Here is a 10,040-nt window from a genome sequence, read left to right on the forward strand (position 1 = left end):
GCAGACGTCGCCGCTCGAGACGCCTGCGCGCCCTTTCCGCGGAAAGCCCTCACAGAGGGCCGCGAGGACCCCGCGGGTCGCCCCTGGAGACCTCAGCCTGCGGATGCGGACGCCTGCCGGCCGTGTGGACCGGGAAGCGGCGCCGCGGGCGGTCGGTAGCTGTGTCTTGAGTGGAGGGCGCCGCCAGAGTCCGCCCCAGAGACGGGTTTGATTTTCGCCTCAGCGTCAGCGTAGTTTGTTTGTTATAGTGATACATTTCTAAGTAAGATTTATGTGGTTGCTTAACTTTTTGTCGTTTAAACATTTTTTAAGAAGTCATGGAGATGCTCCTGTTGTCTCAGCCTCCCCAGTGCTGGGATTATGGGCGTGCACCACCACGACCAGGGATGAACTCCGGCCTTGCGCTTCCCAGGCAGGTGCTCAAGATCGCGGAGCTATCCCCCGGCCCTCTTTGTCTTTTTGAGAGGCAGGGTCTCCTATGCAGTTCAAGCTGGTGTTGTTTTCACCTTGTAGCCCAAGCTGGTCTCAAACTCCTAACGATCCTCCTCCCCCAGCCTCCCTAGTGCTGGGATTACAATCTTGGGCCACCACGACCAGCCTATTTTTGTCTTGTTCTGTCTTTTCTGGCTAAGATGTAAGCTGCATGAAAGCAGGAACTGGAACTTGATTTTGTTTCCTCTTTTGTCCCCACATCTAACATACCACCTGGCACCGAGTGATCAGTACATACTTGTTCAAAGAACCAGTGTAGTAAGCGAAATGAAGAGCAGCGCCCTGGACCACATCTCCATCCTGACACCGAGAGCCATTCGAATGTCCCCTTTGTTGAACTGGAGTGTGCCGACTCTGGGATACATAAAAATACCTCTTCTGTCCCTCTTGGGCTGTTGGGGCATTAAGGAGTTTGGCTTATGGATACCCACTGAAAATAACCCTGTCTCCAGGACATTAGGAAAGGTTTACGCGCACACTCTGCTTTGGCACCGAGTCCTCCGGGTCACATGGGAACAGGAGAAGTCGTGTCCTGGGCTCATGGCGGGTCCGGCCAGAGGTCAGCATCTCTAGGCACCCCAGGAGACTCAGCAGCCTCAGTGACAGGTGAAACAACGCAAGCACCACCCAGTCTGATGAAATCCAAGCAGCCTGCTGCCACTCCCATCCAGGAGGCCAGGCTGTTGACTCCTGGCCAGAGACCTTCCGCCCACTGCCCCACCTTCCTCCTGCACCCCAGTTCATTGTGTGGGCGGGAGAAGTAGGCCACTATGCTGTTGAACAGCACTGTACAATGCGGTTCTCCCGAGAGCCCAGGTGGGTGGCCTGCGGACAACAAGCACAAGAGGCTGTGCGATCCACGGGTCAGCTTCTTGGTCTGCTGTGACAAGGACCCAATACTCCTCCATCCAGCTGGATCTTCCACCCCGAGGATCAGCCCAGGCCTTGCTTGGTGCCTGGTTGAATTCCTCACATACCGCCCTCCTTCAGCGGAATCCTGCCGCATCTGTTGAACAAGCCTCCATCCCCTGCGCAGAAGTCTGCTCATACTCATTTGGTCTTATGCTCAGCCTGCTCCTTCGTTACCCCCACCCCATGCTTTTTAACTGTGGTACAATTAAACCTTACACAGGAAAATTGTGCTATAAGGCTTTATCTCCCTATAGTCCCTCTTGTGTATGAACACTCCCCGTGTCCATTTCTTTTTCTAAAAATTGTATCTGTCTGAAAATTTTGAGCCACGAAACAGTGCCTGGCTTGGATCTGAGAATTTATGTAGCTAATGGCTGTAATTACCTCAAACACAAACAGCCCTTAGATCTGGGTGGCCAAAGGTCTTGGGCGTTGCCACAACAACCAGCTTTCCAAAACTGATGAGACTGATCAGTCCTGGAAGACGAGGTGAAACTCTGTCCCTCCCTCTCGCTCATGCTGAGGGTGGAATCTGGTGTCTTGTGTGTGCTAGCAAGCACGCTGCCTCCGCTCATGCCCACAAGCCATGAACGTTTAGTCTTTCCTGTGTGGCCCAGGCTGGCCTCAGACTCCAGGCTTAAAAGGTCCTTCCACCTCGGCCTACTGCAACTTTGCAAGTTTAATTCATTTAATTATATATATTATGCGTATGTTACACATCTCCACCCACTCGGTTTACTTTCCAACCCAGCTGTACTTAGGGACAAGCTTACGCACTGGGAGCTACCACCTCTTTCTCAGCACAGAGTATAAAGTGATGTGAACCAAATACGTCAGCATAAAAACAAAAGTTAACGTTTGGGACTCTCAGCCCAACGCTAGGAGGTGTCCCACCCAACAAGCAGCAGCTGGCTCAGAGTATTTGCTACTCACCAAACAATGGAACTCACCTGAGGGTTCCCTTCCAAGTTCTGCTCCCGCACTGCTGCACTGCTGCACTGCTGCACTGGGCGGGATGGGTAGCCAGGCCCTGGGTGCCGGGAAGTGGAATTCCAGCTCGGCCTCGAGGGAGGCTGAGGCTCCTGTCCTCACCTGTGCTCACCACCGCAGCGCGCAGCTCCTGTGAGCCCCTGACGGAGGAGGTGGGGCGTGCTGGCCTGGTGTCCGGCTTGGCAGGCCCGGAGCGCACCAGAGGAGGCCTGAATCACTCACGCGCCAGAAGGAGGTGTCAGTGATGTCTCCTGGACTGGGCCTCCTTGCCACAGAGGTGTGGCCATGACGCCCTCGAGCTGCACCCACGCCTGTCCTGGGAATGTCGGTCAAGGTGGCAAGATGACTCCCAGGAGAGCGGGGCCAGCTGCCTCCTGGAGATGCAGAGCCCCAGTGACCCCGCCTCGTCCTCTCCAATCTTGTGACAGGGGTGGAACTCCTGGCTGGCCCGCCCGGTTTGCTCGCCCACGCCTTCCTGTTGAAACCACAGGAAGCTGCGGGCTCCCAGACAGATCCTGGGTCTGCAGTGTAGGCTCCTTCCTTCACTCGGGAACAGCGCCTTCGCAGAAGAGTGACATTTCCTTCAACCCTGGTATAAATGAGTGACAGGGCAGCACACGAAACACCCCCATACAGAATCCCCAGCACCAGCAACACTGGAGAAAGCTCTGCGCTTAGGTGGTTAGCGTTCCAGAGGGCCTCGCAGCAGACACATGGCTTTTGACATGCCTCAGGGTCTAACCTGGATAACAAACCAGAGATCACACCTCTCCTCAAAGGGCTTCCCGAAGAGCAGCAGACCTTCCCTGGCCGCCAGACTGCTTCCGAAGAAAGGCCCGCTCGGCCGGACAGCACGCTTCCCTCCTGTGAGCATGCAAGGTGGAAGGGCCTTGGGAATCGCTCAGGGAAGAGCCCACCACAGTCCCTCACGCCTGGGCACAGGCTGCTCCTGAGGGTCACGAGCCAGCTGGGGTGCAGTGCGCTTGTATCCCTAGCAAGGGGAACCTGAAGCAGGAGAGTCACAAACTTGGGCCCAGCCCTGCAGCTTAGCAGCTGAGTGACACCTTCCTCAGGAAGGTAATAACAAAGTGGCTGGGGCTGGAACTCAGCCCTACGCCCCTGGGGTTCCATCCTCAGCACCATAGAATAAATAAATACAAAAGAAGGAAAGAGCAAGAAGAGCACTCAGAAAGAGCAGAGTTGCCCAGGGTGGTAGGCACCTGTTCCCAGCAGAGCTGCCCCACAGAAGCGTCGTTCATGACAGCCTGGTGGCTTCACCTGTCAGAGGCCAGGACGTCCTGAAGTCTCGGGGCAGAGGCTTCAGGGGCCCAACCCTGAGGTGCAGGTAGGGTGGGAGAGGACCAGAGAGAGGGCTTCGTGCCTGAGGTAGGACAGAAGAGACGAAAGCAGGCAGGATGACAAGGAAATCGTAATCGAGCGTGGGCTTTTAAGAAGTCTGCAGCTTCCAGGCCCGCAGACATCACCCAAGTGTCCCTATCCACTTCCCTCCTTCCACTCTGGGACTCGCTCGCCCAGGGTCACTTGGGACACAGACAAGGCCTGGTCCTAAAATAAAGGAATGGGTTGAGAGAATCCAGACAAAGCTAAACCCACCCCCTCAATACAAAAAGGCAGGCTGTGCCAGTGCCTTCTGGGAGTGGGCTGCGTTCCGCAGAGCTTCCAGGCCCCAAGAGAACCCTCAGTGTCCCCACCCCAGGCAATGAGGTACCGCCTCTGTCTCCTGGAGTGTGCACTAGGCCCCCAGGTGGAGGAGGCCAGCCTCCCTCTGGGAAGTAGATGATCAGATATGATTGGCCCTGCCTGGCTATGTCCCCAGAGCCAGCCAGGAAGATGGGAAAGCTGGACCCTGCCTTCCCACACTGGCCACCAGACTTCCCGCTGAGTCTGGGCCATGTGGGCTGTGTGCGTCCTGGTCCACAGACAGCTCTTCTCCTGTGATCTCAGGATAGGACAGGATGGCAGGTGGCTCCCCGGGCTTCGGCACCCCAGTGCTCCCTCCCAGCACTGTCTCCCAGCACTGTTACAGGGTGGGGCGTGGGTTCCAGGGACGCAGGCTTTGGGCTGAAAATGGATAGCTAATCTCCAAGAGTCCTCAGGGCTGTGTGGTGGCTAGAGTTCCTGATATCCTGGGCCTGGTGCCTATGGAGGGAGGTGTGGTACAGGACTCTTCCCACTGGGCCTCAGTGGGCACGAGGGCCCCTGCTAGGGTGGGAGAGCAGCGCAGAGCCTGGGCAGTGAGGCTGTGGGTGGGCTCCAGAGAGAACACAGCAGGCATATGGTGGCCAGTGCAGGGGAGAGACCCTGACCTTCCAGTGAGCCCATGGACCCCAAACCAACAGCACAGCCCCTGAGGCTGGCCAAGAGGGCTTCTTGTCCCTCCTGCACACTGGCCCAGTGGCCCTGAGGCTGCTCAGGGACCCAGAAAGCCCAGAGCAGCTGGAGGCAGATAAAAGGAGGGAACAGGAGTCAGAAGTCTCAGTGGGGGCCGAGGAGGGCACAGACAGATGGACAGAGAAGCACAGCACAAGCCTCACGGGAAACCGCCTCTTGAGGCCAGGGTGTCTCTGTGGCCTTGGAGCTCAGAGCTGAGGTCCCGGCCACTGAGAAAACCGGGACTGGGGATTCCAGGGAGGGGAAAGGGGACCTGGGGTCAGGATCTCACACCTGGGAAGTTGCCCTCTGAAGGGCGGCCACTGTGCAGTCTTCTTTTCCCTGGCAATCTGCGGGGCGGCGGTGCCTGGAGGATGCTCCCAAGCCAGCAGTCTGAGGGCCGGGGCTGAGGCACAGCCCCAGGGAGGGAGCAGGCTCTTCCTTGATGACCCATCTCACCAGGAAGGACCTCAGCGCTTTTGGGTCCCATGGAGCTAACCCCAGAGACCAGGCAGGCAGGCAAGCAATGTGCCCAAGTGCACCAAGACACAGCCCAAGCTGCTCTGCAGCTTCCTGTCCCGAGTGTCTCCCAGATCTGTGAGGCTGGGACATGTGGGCAGCAGCAGGGCTGTAGGCCGGAGGGCTTGGACAGATGCGGAGGACATATGCTCACCTCAGGAGATCAGCTGCAGTTCAAAGCAACCTGGGAACCCAGCAGGCTCAGCCCCAGGCCAGCCCGAGGTGGCTGTGGGAAGGGAAGGCAGTCTGAGAGGTGCCACCTGCGGGAACTCCTGGTGCAGTGGCAGGCTGAGGAGTCCTGGCACCAATGGCCAGTGTCAGCGGAAAGGCTTGGTGCCAGACATGGTCCTGGACCAGCCACTTTCCACTGTGTGCCTGAGTGTGTAATGGTGAGTGAGGGTGCGTGTGTGTGAGGGTGCCAGGTCAGTGCTGTGAGGGCGAGAGGATGCATATGAGGGTCACTGCGGGTGTTCCAGGTGTGTGCTGTGTGTCTGAGTGTCAGAGGTGTGTGTGTGCAGCTGTGAGCGTGTGTGTGCCTGTGTGGTCGCAGCTCCGAGCCCGGCCAGGGTCCACGCATCTGTATGACCCCTGTGGCTACTGCTTGTGTTCTGAGCCTGGGTTCCAGTTGCTGAGTGTGGACGTGGCTGTCGTGTGGCCTCTAGCTCTGACCTTGGCCCTCCAGTGCCCTGAACCAAGCAAGCTGCTCCAGGCTGGTGCTGGCACTGGCCCAGGGAACAGAGGAATGTCCTCTTTTTCCTCCACTTTTTATATTCTTATCAATTTTGCTCACAATACTTAAAAACCTAGGAATGGCTCTGTCTCAGTTACTCTTCTCTTGTTGCTGGGAAAAATACCCGACACCCAGAATGAAAGAAGGAATAGTTTGTTTAGCTCACAGTCAGTGGAGGCTTCAGTCTGTACTCGGCTGGCTCCACGGCAGAGTGGCACATGGCAGAGGGCAAACTTCCAGGGCTGCAGCAAAGAGCAGAGAGCAAAGCGAGTGGCAGCGGCTCAGGGAGCCAGCCAGCTCTCTCCCCTCCTCACGTTGTAATGCAGATTACCTGCCCAGGGCAGGTGCAGCACCCACACCCACAGCAATCGACCAGAACTCCAGAAGCTGCCCCACGGCAGCATGAGGCTTTGGGGGGACACCTAGAGACAAACCATTACATGCCCACATAGCCATCAACAGTGAAAAGGGCATATTCATAGAGTGAAGTGTCATGTGGCAGTAAGAAGTAAGCCGCTACTCACACGTGCCACACCCTGCAGAAGAGAATGGTCCACGTGAGTGCACTTGCAGGAGTTTCTATCTTACATCTTTTGTTTAACACTGGGCTAACACTGAACTTCGGAGCTAGAGTTCAGCCTCCAGGCACCCAGTGTGTCTGTGTCCAGGGATCAGACGCTTGTGCCTGCAGACCAGCTGGCAGTGGACTGATCCCCAGAGCCCAGACACCCCCCAACCCACTCATGAGCACGGTGCTGGGCTGGTGGCTGAGCGCTAGTCACCTCTGTGTGCTTCAGGAACCCCACCTGCCTGTCGCCTGGTCACCCCTGCCAGAGTGACCTGTTGTGAGCCCTTTGTTTTTGCAGAAGATTGGGTGCTCAGTCTTTGAGTGTTTTATGCTAAAAGAGTACAGAGAAGGTTAATGTGGAAGTAATTAAGCTCTGAACTGAAGTGCATAATTAAAAGCTAATTGAAAAGAATAATAGATAAAGTCTGCAGGGATTTCATGTCTCGCCCTCATCCTGAAGTAGAACCTGCACATTCAAGACCAGTTATCTGGAAAGTTCTTTTAAATTAGACCTTGTGTGCAGATGCCTTGGGGGCTAATCAGAGCTGGGGGCTGGGAGCCCACCTAGAAGTTTTCACCATCAATTCCAAGGCTGGCGTTTCATGGAACAGTGTGATGAAAGATGCCACCGGACCTATTGTGGGTGTGCAGAAAGCCGCAGAGGACACGTGGCCAAGCAGGGTGGAGGAACCTGGTAACATCCCCAAGTGTGAGGGCCCCAGGGGACCGGCAGCAGCAGGAGTGGGGTGGGTGGAACTGGACTCTGGTCCTCACCCACACAGAGCAGGGGTTCGAAAATTTTAATACGAACAGGGAGGTAAGTGAGGAGGGGATGGAGAGACAGGAGTGGAGGGGAAAGACTTGAAGGCATGTGCTGTCTGTCACCAAAGCCACACGAGGAACTCGAGCCTTAAGTACTGTGCATGATGAGTAATAAAAAGACAAATTGAAAACAAAAAGAATCTCAGCGCTCAGCCTCGGTGAGATGGTTTGGCGGATCTGGGAGCCGAGAGCACTCTCCAGCTCTCAGGGCGCTGCGTGTGCCTCAGGCTGTGACACTGGAGTGCTCCGGAAGAGTCCAGGTCTGGAGAGGAGGGAGGAGGCTTCCTAGTCCCTGGAGTCTCAGGCACGCATTTGTGTCTCTACTTACATCCATGTCCATTGCCTGTATCCATGTCTAGGATAACATCTGGCATCTGTAATGTGTACATGTGTGTGCGCGTTCATGCGTGTGTGTGCATTTCTGCAGTGCTGGCCTTGTGAGCACTAACCAAGCACTTGTCCCCTGAGCCACACCCCAGTCTGGGTGTGAATGTCAGGAACTTGGCTGGGGTGACTTGGCAGCCTCGTGGGGTACAGCCAGCCCTGCACACTGACAGGCACCAGAGCCCACCGCCGCACCAAGGTGCCCGCAGGGACACATGCCCTGTCCTGGCCCTGGCACGAGTGGTGGAATGAGGCTGTCGTCTCCACTCTGAGCTCCTTCCATGGGCATGTGTGCTCACGTTACAGCTGTGCAGACCCATTTCCAAACTGAGTCTCCTTTGGAGGTCGCGGAGGACTCAGCCATCTAGGCTGCCACATCTCAGTGCTACCAGGCTCATCTGCCAGCCCGTGGTGTCATGCAGCCCACCTGCCTCTGCTGGACCCAGCCCTGCCCAGTGCTGAAGGGACCTGTTCTGTCCTTGTGGTGTGGCCCACAGTCAGGGAATCTGCAGTCAGACCCACTGCCTCCGCGTCGGTCTCTGATCAGGGCACTGGGGCCTGGGAATGCGTTGGTGTTTGCACACTCACCTGGGTATTTGCACATGTGCGTCCTGAGCGACAAGAAAGCAGCTGTTGGCCAGAGTCCTCCCCGCCCTTTCCGGCCTGTGAGGAATGTAGCTCGCAGGCCATGTACTGCAGCCAGTCCCAAGGCTGGGCGGGAGGAGCCAGGAGCCGGCTTGCTGTGGGCTCTGGCCCAGCCCATGCAGGCTGCCTGGGACTCCTGCGCAGGGTGATGCGCAAGGCAGGGTGTGTGCATCATTCCTGGGTCGGGCCGGCCGCTGCGTTCCCCAGGCCGCCCTGCTTTCTTACAGCTTTGGGAACAGAGCTGCTGCCTTCTGAGGCTGCTTCCGCCTCCCACGTCTGCCCTGGGAGCCCTGCGATTTCTCCTTACCTAGTTTGGAAGAAGAGGGCAGTGGAAGCAAGACTGGGATTGAAGGGGCACTGGTGGGGGTTGGCAAGCCTGCCAGCCTTCCGCATCTGCGGCTGCTCCAGGAGCTACTGGACTTGGGTGCAACGAGGACTCTAGTCCTTGTCCCTCACGCAGTGGCCGGAGTGTGGGGACAGGCCCTCTGGCTCAGCTCACTGCTCTGACTTGTACCCAGATGACCTCACGGAGGGGCTTGGAAGGCGCAGATCGCACTGTGGGTCTTGCCTTCAGGAGGCGGGGGCTGCCTGGGGCGGGTCACGGGGCGGTGACCGAGGAGCATTTCTCTCCCTTGTAGCTCTCCAGTCTGCCCAGCTGTGAGCAGCTCCTCCCCTGCCGGGCCACTCTGCCTTGGAGCTGGAAGACCACACCTGAAACCTCTACAGAATGCGGGCCCCACTGTGCTTCTCCCCCTTTCGGTCGTGGATGTTGGGAACGGTGCCTCACGATGCGAACCCCGGGCCTCTGGTGGTGGCAGATTCCAGGACAGCCAGCACCGAGTGTGGGGGAGCAGTGAGGGCCACGCGCAGGCTGGGGACAGGAGTAGATCCCAGGACAGTGCCACCAGGCCCTTGTTCTCCTGCCTCTGGTCTGCAAGCTGCAGGCAGCTCTTCTCTGATGTTTCTTCTTGGGAGCCAGCTGACCACAGACTGACGCGTGAGCCCCAGTATGCCTCCCCTTCGTTAAAGTGTGGGTGTCTGGCACTGTGTCCCAGCCGCAAGGACAATGACTAGTACACTGCCGTGCAACATGGCACAGATTGCTCGCACCTGTGCTCACCTGACCATCCTCCTCCCCCTCCCTGCTCGCACCTGTGCTCACCTGTCTGTCCTTCCCCCACCCTGCTCCCATCTGTGCTCACCTGTCCATCCTCCTCCCCCACCCTGCTCGTACCTGTGCTCCCCTGTCCATCCTCCCCCACCCTGCTCACACCAGTGCTCACCTGTCCGTCCTCCTCCCCCACCCTGCTCGCACCTGTGCTCACCTGACCATCCTCCTCCCCCTCCCTGCTCGCACCTGTGCTCACCTGTCCGTCCTCCCCCACCCTGCTCGCACCAGTGCTTACCTGTCCGTCCTCCCCCACCCTGCTCGCACCTGTGCTCACCTGACCGTCCTCCTCCCCCTCCCTGCTCGTACCTGTGCTCCCCTGTCCATCCTCCCCCACCCTGCTCGCACCTGTGCTCCCCTGTCCATCCTCCTCCCCCACCCTGCTCGCACCTGTGCTCACCTGTCTGTCCTCCTCCCCC

The 10,040-nt window shown here is 57.8% G+C and overlaps 1 protein-coding gene across 1 annotated transcript in view; it reads right to left on the reverse strand.

The window, feature by feature from the left end:
• Cln8 (CLN8, transmembrane ER and ERGIC protein) overlaps window positions 1-2,375 on the reverse strand; it is a 15,892-nt gene extending 13,517 nt beyond the window's left edge. Inside the window, exon 1 of the mRNA XM_023702629.1 lies at window positions 2,355-2,375. The gene's annotated coding sequence lies outside the window, so the exon portion shown is untranslated. The remainder of the gene's footprint in view (window positions 1-2,354) is intronic.
• Between the last annotated feature and the right edge of the window lie 7,665 nt (window positions 2,376-10,040).

Source organism: Octodon degus, unplaced genomic scaffold (assembly GCF_000260255.1).
Source record: "Octodon degus isolate 3935 unplaced genomic scaffold, OctDeg1.0 scaffold00155, whole genome shotgun sequence".
In the NCBI taxonomy this organism is placed as follows: domain Eukaryota; kingdom Metazoa; phylum Chordata; class Mammalia; order Rodentia; family Octodontidae; genus Octodon; species Octodon degus.